The 18055-nt window shown below is 42.8% G+C and overlaps 1 protein-coding gene across 4 annotated transcripts in view; it reads left to right on the top strand.

Moving 5' to 3' along the window:
* Positions 1–18055, top strand: part of CGNL1 (cingulin like 1) — a 143194-nt gene that overhangs the window by 5292 nt on the left and 119847 nt on the right. Inside the window, exon 1 of one of the 4 annotated variants that reach the window (XM_040342751.1) lies at positions 10399–10505. The exons of the other annotated variants lie outside the window; for them this stretch is intronic. The gene's annotated coding sequence lies outside the window, so the exon portion shown is untranslated. Of the gene's footprint in view, positions 1–10398; positions 10506–18055 lie in introns of those variants that run through there. 4 annotated transcript variants of the gene reach the window in all.

The raw sequence follows: 18055 nt of genomic DNA on the forward strand, positions 1-18055 counted from the left end.
TAATTACATCTGAAATTCAGGAATCTGGCAGGTTTGGCCATTAGCCCTCATGTTTTGGTTGGACTAGGAATGGGATAGACTGCTGAGTACAATGCAGTGACATCGTTAATAGTGGCATCTCTAGACAATAGCCATTATCCCTGGGGGAGGGGATGGTACAGAGCTTCCCAATGACATTCCTGGAATTCCTGAACTTTTGGGCACCTCTGAATTCCCCCCTCCTGTGTCATGAATGAGTTGACTCCTGGGGTGGAGACGGGTGTGATCGTGTATGATACTGAACCTTTCTATTATGGTTATGTAATGAAGTTTACACTTGTAGCTGTGCCATTATTTAGGTGGAGAGATGCTTAGTAGGGGTTGCATGTAAACCACTCGTATATATTATGGGACGTATGGTAAATCTTTCCCAACTTGCAATATCCTCAGGTTTTAGCCTCCCTAGCGGTATGATTATTTCAGATTTTAGGTGCTGAAAGCAGTACCATTATTTGCAAGGAAATTTGGCGTTTTATACTGTAGGCCTGCAATTTTTAGGAATAACTCACTTAAAGCGGGGGTTCACCCTATGAACGGAATTTTTTTTTTTTTTTTTTCTACTACAATAAAATCAGGCATTGTAGCGCGAGCTACAGTATGCCTGTCCCGATTTTTTTACCCCCGTACTCACCTTGTAATCGTTCATCGAAGATACCGGGGAATGGGCGTGCCTATGGAGACGGAGGATGATTGACGGCCGGCTCTGGCGCGTCACGCTTCTCCGGAAATAGCCGAAATAGGCTTGGCTCTTCACGGTGCCTGCGCATAGCCTGTGCGCAGGCGCCGTGAAGAGCCGAGACCTACTCCGGCTGTCTTCGGGGAGAGTGACGTGCCAGGGCCGGCCGTCAATCATCCTCCCTCTCCATAGGCACGCCCATTCCCCGCGGGAGCCGAAATCTACAATGTACGATTACAAGGTGAGTCCGGGGTTAAAAAAATCGGGACAGGCATACTGTAGCTCGCGCTACAATGCCTGTCTCGATGGTAAAATCATGTGGGTGAGGGTGAACTACCGCTTTAAATCTGACCAAACAAGAGTCTAGTAGGCATACCGGGTATGAATTTTTTTTAAAAACAAAATCATAAATTATAATATAGGAAATAATTATAAATAATTATAACAAATAATAATATAATTATAATAAAAATTATTCAATAATGTAATCAACTCAAAATCACTGAAATGTGCTCAGTTGCAGAATTGCCGCTGTCATTACTTTTTTTTTTATGACGAATTTCCCCACAAATCGCTATCGCACAATTCTGCAAGTGATTATAATTTATTATCGCTGTTTTCTAGCTGATCTAAAACCATTTTTGACATAAAGGGACACTTTTGGTTGCTATGGACAATCTACAGTTTGCAGGGAGAAAGAACCGTTTTTATTATATAAAAGTACATGTAGGGCACTGGGCAGACCACTAGGGACAAGGGGTGTGTATTTTTTACATATAGTACTGTAATCTATAAGATTACAGTATACTGTATGTAAGGTGTTTGATTACCTTTTTGAATTTGGCGCCGTTCTCCGCCCCCGTGCGTTGTAACATCGCAGGGAACGGAGATCGGCGACACACAGAGGCACTATGGTGGCATCGCTGTATCCAGGGACAAGGTAAGTAAACACTTCCTGTGGATTCAGCGAGGCGAGCCCGAGTCTGACCCGGGGTTACCGATCGTAGCAAAAAAATGTAACCCCGAGTCAGAATCGGGAATACCGCCAGGGGGGTTAATAGAACCTATATTCTAAAGCTGCCCATAAAACAGTAGAATTTTTTTTTTATTTCATTTTTTGGTGCATTTGTTTAATGCTTTAGTGGTTAATGGATACAAACCAACGTTCATTTTTTGACCATAGTAAGGAGAAAATTAAAAAACACGAAGTTATAACTGCAAATGTGGTTTTGGTAAAGGACAATTTGTATATATTGTAGTGAAACCTGTTTAACACATTTGGGATTCAATTCAAATTAAAAATTTAAGGTCTTTCCAATGAGATTAGTTGACCCCATGATAACAAGAAAGAATGTTATATTGATTGATTTTTCAAAATCTCTGTACAAATGTTTAAATGAAAATCTGAAGCCCTGTACACACTATCGGATATGTGATGGAATCTGATCCGATGGATTTTTTCATCGGATATCTGATGAAGCTGACTTTCATCAGTCTTGCCTGCACACCATAAGAAACATTTAAAACGGGTTCTATTTTTTTTCACCGATGGATAAAAAAACGATGGGGCCCACACACGATCGGTTCGTCCAATGAAAGCGGTCCATCGGTCCGTTTTTCATCAGACAAACCGATCGTGTGTACAGGGCTTAACTGTTTGTGGCCAACTTTAGTATACTTTAGTATACTAGCAAGAGGTATTAAAGATCTAGCTTAACTACCGTAAAGTTGTATAAAAGGTTGTGAAAAACTTTATGTGCAAGAGAATGAAGGGCTCTGTGCTAATTCTGGCAGCCATGAAGGTGCCCAGGTATAAAACACTGATCTTGTGATTTCTGCAAAGGCCGCTGTTGTTTAGCCAGAGCTCGGTACATTGCTGTCTGTAAAGTACCTTAAAGCGGAACTAAACTCAAAAAAAATACATTCCCATCATGCAGGGAATGTTAACTGTCACGTTGGTTGTGCTCTCAACCAAACTGTTAAACCATTAAATGGTTGGTGTCATAACTGATCACGTGCAGCATAATGGTAGTTGCAGATCAAGCAGTCTAAGATGGCAGCTTCCTTGGCTGAAAAAGATAGGAGGGTTTAGTTCCACTTTAAAGCACCTGTACTCACCTCACCTCCCCTCCCCTCCAATAAGTTGATGTCTGTGAACTCCCTCGCTGGCACCAACATCATTATCTGGCCGTCTTTCTTGTTTGGCATCTTCAGCCAACTTGATTGGCTGAGCCGGATGACGTAACTTTATCTCATGCACCCCGGCGTTATTTCATTCTGGAACCAAGGCATGTCTCAAATGTACACTCTGGATGCAGTGTATGTTTTTATCATTTTTTTGCTGGAATTTTGGTTTCAATTCATCAACAATGTTTAAACGTTGACTTTAGTAATATGTTAACATACCTCACCAAAACAAAATAAAAAATTACAGGGGATGCAATTAATGGCTTTTTTGAAAATGACAGAGGCTGTCATTATGGCTCTTTGGCTTCAGTATTCACTGGCATTGATTTACTGAAGAAAAATAGGCTGTTCCTTTTTTAAGGGACATTTCATTTTGGAAGAAAATTCTCCCTTGGCATAGTGAAGATGGTGAAAATTCACTTTTTAACATAGTTAGAAATCCATACATTTGTGAAAAATTTTTTATCCTGCTCTTTAGAATTTTCTCGTTATTGTGATCAAAATTATTCTATTAAAAATTAGAAAATAAATTTATGTTCTTAGAAACAAAAATTCTAACCAAATTCTACTAGTGTATGGCTAACTTAAAAGAGAAATATATGTTTTTTTGTTTTAACCCATCATACTTGCCTAGGTGGATGCAGCATTGGACCGATGCTACATTTGTCTCCCGGCGTCTCTGCATTGAGAACAGAGCCATCAAACATTGTCGATGGTTGAGTTCTCTTAGCTCCCCGAGCGGAGAGCAGCTGACTGTCAGTCAGCCACTCTCCTCTCTGCTCCTCTATGGAGTGCTGAGCTGTGGAGGGGGTGGGGAGCGGCCGCCTCAGGCTCTCAGCAGCTCGCTGAGAGGCTGAGACAGGCATCAGTCCAGACACCTGTGAGATCCAGAATTTTTGTTGTGATGATGCGATGCCTGGACTGATTCCAGTGATTTCAGCAGAGAGCGGACTTCAGAACGCTCTCTGCCAAAAATTGGACACAGGAGTGCAAAATGAATTGCACTCCTATGGCCCATAGGAGAAATACAGCTAAACAAGCTCAGGCTGGACTTCTTCTTTAAGGCGAAAATGTATTTGCAAATTGAACAGACTTTTTTCCTTTGGTAAATCAACCCCCATTGAGTCAGAACAACCAGGCATGATCATGCAGGTTTCCAAAGGAACTTGGCAATGGCTGCCTTAGGCCCCGTACACACGGTCGGACAAAACCGATGAGAATGGTCTGACGGACCGTTTTCATTGGTTCACCGCTGAAGTGGCCTGATGGTCTGATGTGTGTACACACCATCAGTTCAAAATCCGATCGGGTCAGAACGCGGTGACGTAAAACACACGACGTGCTGAAAAAAACGAAGTTCAATGCTTCCAAGCATGTGTCGACTTGATTCTGAGCATGCGCGGGTTTTAAACCGATGCTTTTCTGTACTAACCATCGGTTCGGTTTTGAAGCATGTTTTAAAATTTTGGACCGAAGGAAAACAGACCGATAGCCTATACACACGGTCGGTTTGGTCCGATGAAAATGAACTTCGGTTCATTCTCATCGGACCAAACCGACCATGTGTACGGGGCCTTAGTATCCCACTAATAGCATATGTTCTTCAAGGGTAACCTACCATCCATCTTCAAGCTTGAGAATAGATATGGAAGCTCCCATTAATGAATTGTTTGTAAAGGTGCAGGATCCTGGGCTTTTATCCTTGCACGTTCTTTACTGATGGCCCAGGATAAGAATGGTGCCATTGAAGTGTTGAGAGGCTGTAAAGGAAGTTTGTTAAATCTGTTTAAAATTATTTTCTATTTTGTATGCTTTGCCTATGTATTACACTCTGCACTCTCTGTGCACACGGCACTAATAATGTTTTGATTAGATGTTGCATTCTTTTGGAGTCCTGATTGGAAATTAGCCTGCCTATGTTACGCCCCTTGTTACCATAAAAGTACAATAAAAGTACAATTGTAATATTAATGTGATACCTACCTAATCATGTGTATAAAAACTTAAATTGCACAAATAAACAGTACAGTTATTTGGAAAGATGCTGTGTGCATCTTTTATTAAATAAATTATTAATAATTTGGAACCAATTCGCAATAAGATTATAGGATTTGCCTAACTATAAAACTTCCAGAACAGACGCCTAACCTGCAGTGGCATGCAGGGGTTCTGGATGACATCTGCAGAATGTCAAGGATTAGTAGGACAGACCTTTACAGTTTTAGCCTATACAATTTCTGGGAACTAGGGGTGTCATTAAAGCATAAAATCCCTTGGGTTCCTAAATTTAGAGATAAATTGCAACCTTCTCATTTGTATAGTTCATAAAATAAACGACAACTGTGTTGAGTCTGGATCTCTATAATGTGATATATAATTATATGTACACATACACCCATATATTATTATTATTACAGCAGCAGTATCATACTCTTTTGTATAATGTACTGTGATTTAACCTCCAGTTGTATATCCTTAAATAGTAATGTGTATTGATGGCTTGTTCAGCAATGTGTAGTTACTTTAGTTGGTACTCCTGCTTACAGTACACATGGAGTAAACTGCACAACAAGAATGCATTTCTTTTTTTTTCCTAGACTAATTATTTTTTAAACCATGGTACATTTTTTTTTCTCTTTTCTACTAGCCAGTCCTTTTTTGCTATATTCCCCATGAGACCACAACATGAACACATGCTTGGGATTTCTAGATACTAGGGTCAGGTCTTCCAGTTCAAAGTCAGTGTCATTGTTCCCAGCCCGTGAATTTACACTTTGAGACATTCATTCTTTGAAAAGAAGAAGAGAGGTCAGCTTGCGGAGACCTTGACTGAATAATTTCCATTATTTTTTTTTGCTATAAAATGTGTGTTTACAGCCCCAAAAGATAAATGGATCCCCAACAGATTCTAATACACACATGGCCTGATTTACTAAATAGAATAAATTGTGTAAATGTTCTCATCAGTTATCCAGTAATATGCAGATGAAATGAGTAAACATGAATCTGCCCCCCCCCCCCCCCCCTCAAGGATAGTTAGGCTGCATTCACACCTGAGCGTCGGTCGTTCGGCGTTTTTTTCCCGGCGTTTTGTCGCGCGTATTCATGCTTATTTGCGCGTTTGCATACATCGTTGTCCGACGTTTTTTATTTTAGCCAATAGGAAAAACTATCATCTTTTCATCACTTGTTGCTATGTTGGTAGATTTTTTTAATCTTCTGCATGGACGACAAGTTCTATTGATAAAAGCGACGAAACGCCCGTAGCAAACGCCCGTTGTCGCGCAAGTCGCTTGAATCGAGCGTTTCCATTACTTTCTATGGGAAATGGAAACGCTCAAATACGCCCAAACCGCCCGATATGCGCGACAAAAAAGGGTCCGGAACTTTTTTTGGCTACAGGCGATGGGCGTCAGGCGCATCAGCGTTCAGATGTGAACCATCCCCATAGACTTTAATGTATTTTGGTCCCTCTGGCGTTTGTGAGCGTCGCGCTACAGGCGACAAAACGCCTAGGTGTGAATGGGCTCTTAAAGTGGACCTTGCATGCTGAATTGAAGATCCCCCTTTTTTTTTTTTGCATGTCCCATGTTGCCCATTAAAAGCCACTTGTAAATAAACATATCACCTGGGAATTTTTTATTTACCTTGGCCCTGGCCTACAAAAGTTCCAGGAACAATAGGTAACATCACCGTACCTCCATGCTCCCTTCTGGAATAGTTCAGAATCCTGTGGGAATGCACTCTTTTAATGGGATAGAGTGCGTTCTTGCAGGATTTCAAGCTTCCAGGTCTGCAGCAAGGCACGATGACGTAACCCATGCTTCCCGGAGATGTCAGAGGCCAGTGCAAAGGTAATCAGTCTTCTTTTTTTGTTATGTTTTTCTTAGGTAATTGGTTTGTTTGCAAATGGATTTTTAAAGCTATTTGTATTGGGGGGGGGGGGGCATATGGGATGCAAAAAAGTGGACTTTAAATTTAACACAAAGGGTACAATTTAAAATGATTTATAGAGGGTTTTTTAAATAACAAACATGTTATACTTGCCTGCTCTGTGCAATCGTTGTGCATAGTGCGGCCGTGAACCTCCTTTTCTGGGGTTCCCCGCCATCACTCTTGGCTCCTCCTCCTTCTCTGAGTGCCTCCATAGCAAGCCACTTGCTAGAGGGCCACTTGTACATCTATAGACACACATCCCGCCCCCTCCCTCCTCGCAGGCTTTGACTGACAGCAGCAGGAGCCGCTGGCTCTTGCTGCTGCCAAGCCTTCTGTGAGAAGAGAGAGAGAGGGGAGGGGTTGATAGGGAGAAGCTTTTAAAAGTTTTAATTTTTTTTACCATAAAATAGTTTAAGGTTATTTACCATTGTGCATTCTATGCATGAATGTTAAAACATTCTCTGGGCAGCATCCCCCCCAGCCCCCCTTAATACCCAAGCCCCATCTCTATCCAATGTTGTGCATGAGTGCCTCGGCTCTTCAGGGACTTTGCCTCCACATTGGCTGAGCTAATGGCTCCCACTGATGTTAATCATAGTCACTAAGCCAATCAGGAGAGAGAGGGGGCGCGGCCGAGCTCCGGCTGTGTGTGAATGGACATGCAGAGCTGCAGCTCGGAATCAAGCTTGCTTAGGCGCCCATGCTGCTTGCTCTGGGGGCAGGAGGGAGGGGCTAGGAGCACCGGCAAGGGACCTGGATATAGGAGTATCGGGGCTGCTCTGCAAAACCATTACACAGAGTTAGTAAGTATAGACATATTTGTTGTTGTTATAATTTTTTTTTTAAAGAGACTTTAAAGCGGAGTTCCACCCAAAAATGGAACTTCCCCTTTAAGAGCAAGTGACCCCCTGTCATGCCGCATTTGGCATGTAATTTTTTTGGGGGAGGAGCGGGCACTCTGTTTTTACGGGCACCCAGCTCCCACTTCCTCCCCTGGCTCTGCGACGCTGAAAGAAAGTTCACCTTTCCCCCCTCCCATGTGCAGTGCACCCCCGGCTGTGAAGCCTCAGGCCTCGTACACACGACCGAGAAACTCGACGGGCGAAACACATCGTTTTGCTCGTCGAGTTCCTTGTGAAGCCGTCGAGAAACTCGACAAGCCAATTTTCTCCATTCCCGTCAAGGAAATAGAGAACATGCTTTCTTTTTGGCTCGTCGAGTTTCTCGACAGTTTCCTTGACGAAAATGTACACACAACCGGTTTCCTCGGCAATAAAATATCTCCCAGGAAGTTTCTTGCTGGTTTTTGCAGAGAAACTCGGTCGTGTGTACAAGGCCTCAGCCGGGCGCCCACAGTTAGAATGCCGGCGCCTCATAGAGGAGGGAGAGAGGAGCGGGGCTTCCTGCACCTTCATCGCTGGACCGTGGGACAGGTGAGTGTCTGATTATTAAATGTCAACAACTGCACATTTTGTATCTGCTGACTTTTAAATGGGTGAAACTCCGCTTTAATATCACTTTAATGCAGATAATTAATTAAGGTAAACATCTTTTTACCCTTGCAGCCACCTTAAGGTGAATATTCACACAATTTATTGTACAAATATATTTCTTATCTCCTCTGCCTGCAAGTCAATGAATGTAGATAGGAAATGGCTGAAAATCTATATATATATATATATATATATATATATATATATATATATATATATATATATAAAAAAATTACAGTTGTTTATGCTGTTTATTGATTTAACAAACAAAGTATCATCCATTCAGGATTTAGATATACTTTGGTAATAGCTTGAATACATTTACTAATTATAATAACTTCAGTCTTCCTAGGCTTTTCATGCTGGGTGTACCAAACTCCTGCAGAAATAACTCCCCCCCCCCCTTGTGTTAGCCTCCCACCTATAACATTGGAGTTTGCATGTTCTCCTTGTGCTTGCATGGGTTTCCTCCCACACTACAAAGAAATGCTGGTAAGTTAATTGGCTAATGTCTAAATTGACCCTAGTATGTGTATTTATGTATGAATATGTTAAGGGCCTTTACTGTAAGCTCTTGTGGGCAGCTACTGATGTGAATGTACAATATACACTCACCGGACACTTTATTAGGTGCACATGTTCAATTGCTCAGTAACACAAATTTCTAATTTGCAAATCGCATGGCAGCAACTCGGTGCATTTATGCATCTAGACGTGGAGAAGATGACTTGCTAAAGTTCAAACCGAGCATCAGAGTGGGTAAAAAAAAAAAGGAATTTAAGTGACATTGAACGGGCTGCTCTGAGTGTTTCAAAAACTGCTGATCTACTGGGATTCTCCTCTCTGCTCTGGTGTCCTCCTTCCCCCTTGTCCCTCTGTTGTGTGTGAGCCCCCCTCCTGCTGATCTCATAACACTAACCTGCAGCCATCAGAAATTTTTGGGCCCCTTACACAGCTTTAGGCCTGCCCCCCCCAAGCCTGACCACCAACATTCCTCAGGGCTTGCCCATGAGCAATCCCACGAAATCCACACACCGGCCACCTCACCTGTACGCACTCAGCCCCCCCTCAATCCTGTATATATGTCAGCCCCCACCTGTAAATATATGTCAGCCCCACACATGCACAAATTTGTAAACAGACACGCCTCTGGCCCCTCCCTGTCCCTGAACAGCCCCTCCCTTTCCTTCACAGCCCCTACTTGTAAAGGAAATCTTCCTACCTAGTCCCAGCTCATTTTCACAAAGCTGACATGTTGCTGACACAGAGGAGCACAGTACAGGTCGTTCACACGAGAGGTGCACATGCACATAGTAGCCAGAGGTGGCAGTAAACGGCTTGATGTCTGGGCTCAATGACAAAGAGAGCAGCAAAAGCTGTAAGATAATTTCTATCCCCTTCACCCCTTCTGCCTTCTTCTGGCCAAGACGGGCCCCGGGCCCCTTACAGTTGTATCGGCTGTCCCCCCCCTTATGGCGGCCCTGCTAACATGTATACACCATCTGCATTGCCTCCTATTGCAGTGTTCCCCGCTGTGAATGATTTATAAATATAAATACTGTAAATACCTAATTTAAGAGCGAGATTGCGATCACATGACCAGCCAGCTCTCTCCTCCTCCCCTCCAGACTGACATCAGCAGAGGAATTTGAGCCCCGCCCACTGCATCTCTCAGAGGAGAAAAGGAGAAAGCTGACCAGTCATGTGATCACAATCTTGGCACTGAAATGAGCAGCATTTATTTTTATAAATCACACCCAGAGGGGGACACTACACTAGGAGGCAGTGCTGATGGTGTATACAGCTTAGAGTGGCTTAACAACCACTTTAACCATAGGCAAGGAGGATGCCATTTCTTGCAGGACAAAATCTTTAGAGTTATTTAAATTTAGAACTTCCTACTTTAAGTTCCCTTTGGCACTAGAATCATTCGTTCCTCCAACAGTGAACAGATTAATTGTCTTGCATGGTTTCGGCTAGCAGAATGCAATGTAGAACAAGTTTCACAAGTGTTGCCAATCAGAAACAGGAAGCATATTGCTCATATCCCAGCCTTCCATATCCTTCTCAGCTGGGCAGGAAAGTGCATGACATCAAATCCTGGCTCCTGGACACAAAGAACAGACTGGGGGAAACAAGAAACTGGAGCTTGTCAAGTGATTTACTTTCCCCAGGTACAATCTGTGTTCTGTTTTGTTGCAATGGCATCCAATAATTGTGTGTACAGGTAGAATACACAGACTAGAAAAGACCTGATGATAAAAAATATGGGCTTGCAGATTCTGACTTTTTTGGTACAGGTGCAGGCTCTCAAGCCCTGTACACACGGGCCAGAATCTTGTCAGGAAAAAACGTTGTTTTCCCTGATGAGATTATTCGCAAGAATCTCTTGCCGCCCCAGTGTACAGACACAGTTCTTTTTAAAGGCAAGAACGCGGTGACGTCATTGCGTATGACGAGCATGCACTTGTCACATTCGATGCCGTCGCCACCATCTTGCTGTACCGTACCTATGCCTAGGAAGCTACCGCGCATGCGTCAAAGTCATTTCAAGCATGCACAGGTTTCCACGGCAACAGGTAAGTATACACACTCTAGGGCAGGGGTCTCAAACTCGCGGCCCTCCAGCTGTTACAAAACTACAAGTCCCATCATGCCTCTGCCTGTGGGAGTAATGCTTGTAATTGTCAGCCTTGCAATGCCTCATGGGACTTGTAGTTCTGCAACAGCTGGAGGGCCACCAGTTTGAGACCCCTGCTCTAGGGTTTCTTGGCAGGAAAACACTGCCGAGAATCACAACGAGAAAATAGAGAACATGTTCTCTATTTTTCTCGTCGAGATTTTAGGCAGTTTTCTTGACGAGAAACCCGAAAGCCTCATACACACGTTCGGTTTACTCGGCAAGAAAGCTCTGCAGCCAGTTTTCTTGCTGGTTCTTGCCGAGAAAACCAAGCGTGTGTACGAGGCTTCAGGCTGCCATCTTCATACGAACTTCTAAAGGTATACTTGAGCAAGAATTAAAAAGATGGATTCGGCCATAATGGTCTTAAGATCTGACAGTGTAAGTGTCTTACAGATGTCAGATCTTATGCCTATCTTTGGAAAAATCCTTCTGTGGATCAGTTCCAAAGATAGGCACAGGGATACGCAGGCTGAACAGCAGTTCCGCCTGCGTATCTCTTTTGAGGATTTGGCCCATTATTGTCAGGGAAGAGGTTAAATGTGTGTCCTAGGGAGTGTTTCTAACTGTCTGGGGGTGGGACTGCCTGGAGGAAGAGACCGATCACTGTTCAGTATGAAGCAGTATGAACAACAGATCTGTCTCCTCTCTCCTGACAGGATGGAGATCTGTCTGTTTACATTGACAAATCCCCGTTCTGTCTTTTGCAGGAGTGATCGCGGGTGCCCGATGGACATCGTGGCCGCCAGGCACGTGCATCAGCTCTGTCGTCGCGCCACGCGTGCCCCCTAGTGCTCTTAAAGTGCCCGAGCGATTTGCCCAGGGGAGCCAACCTGCCACAGTATAAATACGACGGCTGGTCCTTAACTGGTTAATAATGTCACGGATAGGGAGGGGAAAACATTTTACTGCTCAGATGTATTGGCACCACCCCAAAAAAAATTTAAGATAGGATTGTTCACGCTTTCAGAATGCTCCCTTAATTCAGGGGAATCAACTCCTTCCTGCTTGTTAGAGATAGAGGAAGGGTGGGTGCAGAAACGCCAAAGAGCCACAGCCGCTAATATTTATAGTTATCTATAAGGCGTGAGAGGAAAAATGGCCAAGATTAACAGAAGGCTTTTTCTTACCTAGTCATTCTATCATGTGAATTGTGTTTTAGTTTCCATTAAATGGCGTCATTTTACTGTTGGACGAAACCCTTTTAGTTTGAGTTCAGATTGTTCTATAATCACAATGAGCGGAAAATGCGAAGGAATCCTCTAGAGACCAATACATCAGATGCTTGGCATTAACTTGACCATTGTATTTGCTGGTGCAGATTACTTGTTAGCATTGCTACCTATTACTCATTATTTATATTTGACTTAAGTATTTTTGTAACTGGATGGGTGTCTATGCTGCCAGATGCTTTGAGTATGAACAACCCTTCTATTCATCGTCTGTTTGAACAGTGGTTGGAAAAGAAAGGCATGCAATTCCTGTCTTTATTATGTGTAACATAATTTCTAAAGATGACTTTAAAGCGGAGCTCCACCCTAAAGTGGAACTCCCGCTGATCGGAACCCTCCCCCCTCCGGTGTCACATTTGACACCTTTCAGGGGGGTACAGATACCAGTCTAAAGACAGGTATTTGCACCCACTTCCGGCCACACAGTCTCGGGCAGACTGCGGGCATAACGTCACCTCCCGTCCCCGTCCCCCCGTTGTGTTCTGGGAACACTCGGCTCCCAGTAGACAGCGGGAGCCAATCGGCAGGCGTAGCGCGACTCGCGCATGCGTCGTAGGGAACCGGGCAGTGAAGCAGAGTATATATATATATGAAAAAGTTTTTTATGCAACGACAGGTATGGATAGGGAGGAGGGAGCGAGATTGCAAACTCCAGTATTTAGTGTTGTGGCTTGCTAGTATATGACATTGGAAATGTTCCCTATTCCTGGCTTGTGTTGCTTGTTCGGTCATCCTCTGGCGTATAGTGTATTTCTAGCCAAAAGATTTGTGAGTGTGTATGTGTTGCATTTGGAGGATTTTAGCACACTGATGCTAGAAATGTTGAAAGAAGCACTCCTACATAACAACTGCTCTGCCAGAAAAAATCTGATCAACTGCCAAAAAAGACCAGGAGACCTACAGGAGTTTCAGAAAGCCACTGTTGCTCTGTTAAAGTGGAAGTAAACAGTTTGTGGAAGTGCTCCCCAATATAAAAGTGCTGAATGCATATATTACTTCCATAGTAGTAAAGTCCTCTAAAGCCTTGCTGTATTATCTATGCTATTTAAGCAGGTGACATATACCTGTGGATGATCAGTGTGTCCTTCAGTTCTGCAATCCTTTTCATGGCAAGACCCTCAGAGCGCCTTGCTAGGATGGCATCAGCCTCCACCTCCAACATTGGCGCTCACTGTCATGATATACTATCTCCTTTCGGTAACCCCTTATTACTAACTACTGCCCTTGTGTAGGATCTTTTGCTAATGTGCATTTTCAGTGGAGGAGGGCATGAAGAAAGTAGGTGCCAGGACACATCAAAGATGGCGCCTGTTTCTGCGGCAGCAAGGGTAGTGTGGCCTTCATCTCAACACACAGTAAACATGCAAGTATTGGTGTATTGATCTGTTGTCAAACATTTCTAGAACTTTAGCAAAGGGGTTTGGAAATGTTTTAACAATGGACAGAAGAGTTTATTTCTGCTTTAAATCAGTGACACTGTCCAGCAAATGTGTAAATACTAGGCTGTCTGGGTAAAGCAACTCATTCAGAACCACTCTATTTACAGTATATTCTTGGCAACTCGCTGTACACAGTGAGTGTCTGAAACATGAGAGTCATTGTCACTTTTAAATTTGCCTTTCAGATGCTGGATTTAAAATACTGTGGAACTGGTAATTGGTTGAGAAAATATAGGTGTAAAGGTGCTAGGATGTTTCTGTATTGTTAATAGATGATACTGTCATACAGAAATTTTATTTTCATGTTGTGGTCGTGTGGTGGTGGTCCTCAGGGTTCGAGTGGGGTAAAGCTGAGGGAGTACAATACAGGTCCAGGGGACAAACCGGTATATTCAAAGAAAGAAAATAAGAGGATAGGTGGGAGAACCCGTAGTATGTATATATAGCTAATAGTCATTTAGAAGTATTCTAAATCATAACTTACATTTGATGAGATTGCAGTGACCCTACCAGATAAAAACACACATATGGAAGGAGTGCCAGGAGTGTGTGTGTGTATATATATATATTGTGAGGGTGGGACTCTGTGCTATGGGAAAGATTGCTGGTTGACCGCCATATGTTGGAGAGAAAGACACACTAATTACACAGCTGTGTGTTCAGCTATTTAGTTGTGACCTGACTATAGCTCATGGCCCCACCCTACAGACAGGAAGTCTGTCCCGGGAATCAGGTGGATTCCCAAAATCCCTCTGAGTGGAGTCAGAGGCTGTGTGTGCATGTCTGCAGGAGGCAGATGTCACTAATGACGGAGCAGCAAGATGCTGACAGGAGTAAGCGAGGTTTGAGCTTATCTCTAGGAAACTGTTCTGAGGAACAAAACTGGGGCCTAGGCTAAAGGCCTGAAACAGCCAGATAACAAGTATGACAGCCGGGAGGCTAAACTGTTGATTTGGCAAGATACAGGAATGGTGGAACCCCCTGCGAGGGCTGCTATTGTATTTGTGAACTTTCATGCTTTTAAATAAAAGTGGGCTACCAGGCCCTTAAAAACTCAGTTCTGGATTGGCGTACTCACTGGAAAACGCATCTATCGCTGTAGTCTAATAACCCCAATCTTACAAAAAAAAAAATATATATATATATATATATATATATATATATATATATATATATATATATATATATATATATATAATATAGTTTGTCATTTTATTGAATGGATATACTGTATGTGGAAATCTGCTCTATTCCATAAGATTTTTTGTATGCTTTGTTTAATGTCCATAAACCACTCATCTTACCTTTTACAGCCTCAGCACAAATACTTGCCTTATATAAACACTCTAATCATATTCATATATAATATACACATCTGTGCCCTACATTCCCATGACACAAATACCAGACTCTGGGTAGACTTTGTCATGGGTTGCATAACAACATTAGTCATGAAATAAGAATCTTATCACTTGCCACATACCAAAACGTAAAGTTTTTAATGTTCCTTTAATACGTGTTCTGCATTGTAAATAGATGACTTGCCAAGTTATGCAAAGTATGCAACCTTGTATATAATTGAGAAATCAGCAGAAGAAGGTCAAGCTGCTTTGTGAGCAACATGAAAGAACATTTGAAGTAATAGTATTAAGTAATTTAAACGATGGTGATACTTAGTTAAGGTCTAACAAATTTGAATGCTAAGAGGGTAAATACAACACACATATTATGACTAATGACATTTTAAATGTCTTTTTACTATTTTCTGTAGTTGTTTGTACATTACATTTTACTTTGTATAAAACAGAACAAGGTCATCTAAACTGAATATACAGTAGTACAGTGAGCCTTTCACTTTGCTCATTGGAAATGTAACAGGTTCTCTTTATACCTACACTCATTTGTTACTAATATTTTACCATCACCGTGTCCCCCCACACCCCTGTTTACCTACCAGATCGCCAAGTCGATCACCATGTATAAGCCTTGTGTCCGTTTGTGTTAACCACTTCAGTTCCGGAAGGTTTTACCCACTTCCTGACCAGGCCATTTTTTGCAATACGCCACTGTGTCGCTTTAGCTACTTCAGCCCCGGACCATTTTGCTGGTCAATGATCGGGCCACTTTTTTGCGTTTTGGCACTGTGTCGCTTTAACTGACAATTGTGCGGTCGTGCTACGTGGCTCCCAAACAAAATTGATGTCCTTTTTTTCCCACAAATAGAGATTTCTTTTGGTGGTATTTGATCACCTCTGCTGTTTTTATTTTTTTGTACTATATGCAAAAATAGAGCGACAATTGTAAAAAAAAATGAATATTTTTAACTTTTTGCTGTAATAAATATAAAATATAAAAATTGCAATAAGCGTTTATTGATTGATTTTGTGCAAAAGTTATAGCGTCTACAAAATAGGGGATAGTTTTATGGCATTTTTATTAATAATTTTCTTTCTAGTAATGGCGGTGATCTGCGATTTTTATCGGTACTGCGACCTTATGGCGGACACATCGGACACTTTTGACACATTTTTGGGACCATTGGCATTTTTATAGCGATCAGTGCTAAAAAAAATGCATTGATTTCTGTAAAAATATCACTGGCAGGGAAGGGGTTAACACTAGGGGGCGATCAAGAGGTTAATTAGGTTCCCTCATTGTGTTCTAACTGAAGGGGGGGTGGGACTGACTAGTTGTTGATACATTACATTACATTGTATGAACATACGATCAGTAATTTCTCCCCCTGAAAGAACCGGGAGCTGTGTGTTTACACACACAGCTCCCGGTTCTAGTTCTGTCACAAGTGATCTCTGGTGCCCGGAGGTGATCGTGCCCGCCGGGCACTCGCATCAGCACCAGGGGCGAGTTTTTTTTTTTTAAACATGTGATTAGAGCCACAGGCTAAATTAGGCTGCAAAGGGTAGGCTCAAGGTGCAGAGCACTGCGCCCCAAGCGAATGAATATTTTCTATTGTCACACTGATTCTCCTCCCGTCCAATCAGGAAGCGTGTCATAAGACGCATCAGTCAATTGGCCAAAAATAGAGGCAATTTGATTGGCCACCTAGGAGCAGGAGGGAGGTGTAATCGGCGCCTCTGTCGCCGTATTGCGTTCCACGCTGGACCGCAAATGGCGACCGCGCAATAACGTCATCGCCCAGCGCCACGTGCGTTCCAGCCTGGAGCGCGGAAGTGCCGAGCGTAATTAACGCTCTATTCGGCACACATGCCTCTCTGCTATAAACAGAACAGCGTGTAGTATACACGTTGTTCTATTATTGTCGGCCGTAGCCGGCTTGGCTACAATTAAACTACATCTACTATCTTTCCCTAAACTGGGAACCATCCCATGCCTGGATCTACGCTGTCAACCTTACTACAGTTGCTGCGGACACCCCAAGATATCCCCCACCAGGAGACCCTCCATAAACGAATCCCATTGCTGCTGCAATACTTTGTTTACTGGAAAACACTCATCCCTGCAAACGGATAAGTACTATTACTGCTCTAGTATTACCCGCTTCACATATAGCCTTTACAAGTACTGTATTTAAAATTTGCTTATTTAATGCTATCCTACTGCTTGGGATTATTTGCTGTGTCTTCAGCTGACCGCTGTGCAATATCTTAAAGGGACATACATTCTCAAATCATTTACGCTAAAGTTGCCTCTCTCCAGTAAATTGCTAATTGCATACAATAATTCCATATGCTACGTGCTTGACATTTGTTGTTACTTGTATACAGCTTCCGCCCTTAAATTCTGAACATGTTCGTTATACCTTTTTGTTGGCTAAGCTTAGAGGGTATGTTGTAATACCTCCTCCCTTAGTAGCCCAATGCATTCCTTTATGTAAAGTGATATGATGTAGAGAACCCCCAAACTCCTGTTCTCTGATTGGAGTCACGCCTGGGGTCCAGTACTGATAATCACTTGCATAGAGAAGTGCATTGGAATCTTTAATGCAATTGTGCTCTTTCACGTTTATTGAAATCTTTCCTTAACCGCAGTTGTGGTTTACTCCTGTTCACCGTAGTATGTGACAGGAGGAGATGGATGGCGAGAGGAGGGAGGAGACGCATGGCGTGATGCAGGGGATTAGGAGATGCAGGGGAAGCCTGGACCTGCCACAACCTAGATGGGGCAAGTGCGACCGGCGATGGGGGGGGTGGTTTGGAGTTGACCTGGCGACCGATCAAGGGGAAACTGGTGGTAAAAAAAAATATACCACCAGCTGCCACTGTTTCCTCTTACTTTGGAACTAGGACTTTACTTTGGAGCTAGGACAGGTTGACTATAACAAAAAATTAACATTCATAAATAAATATTTCTTTCTAAAAGTTGTCATAGGCTTTAAACAATACTTTCCTTAT

Source organism: Rana temporaria, chromosome 3, assembly GCF_905171775.1.
Source record: "Rana temporaria chromosome 3, aRanTem1.1, whole genome shotgun sequence".
NCBI classification, from domain to species: domain Eukaryota; kingdom Metazoa; phylum Chordata; class Amphibia; order Anura; family Ranidae; genus Rana; species Rana temporaria.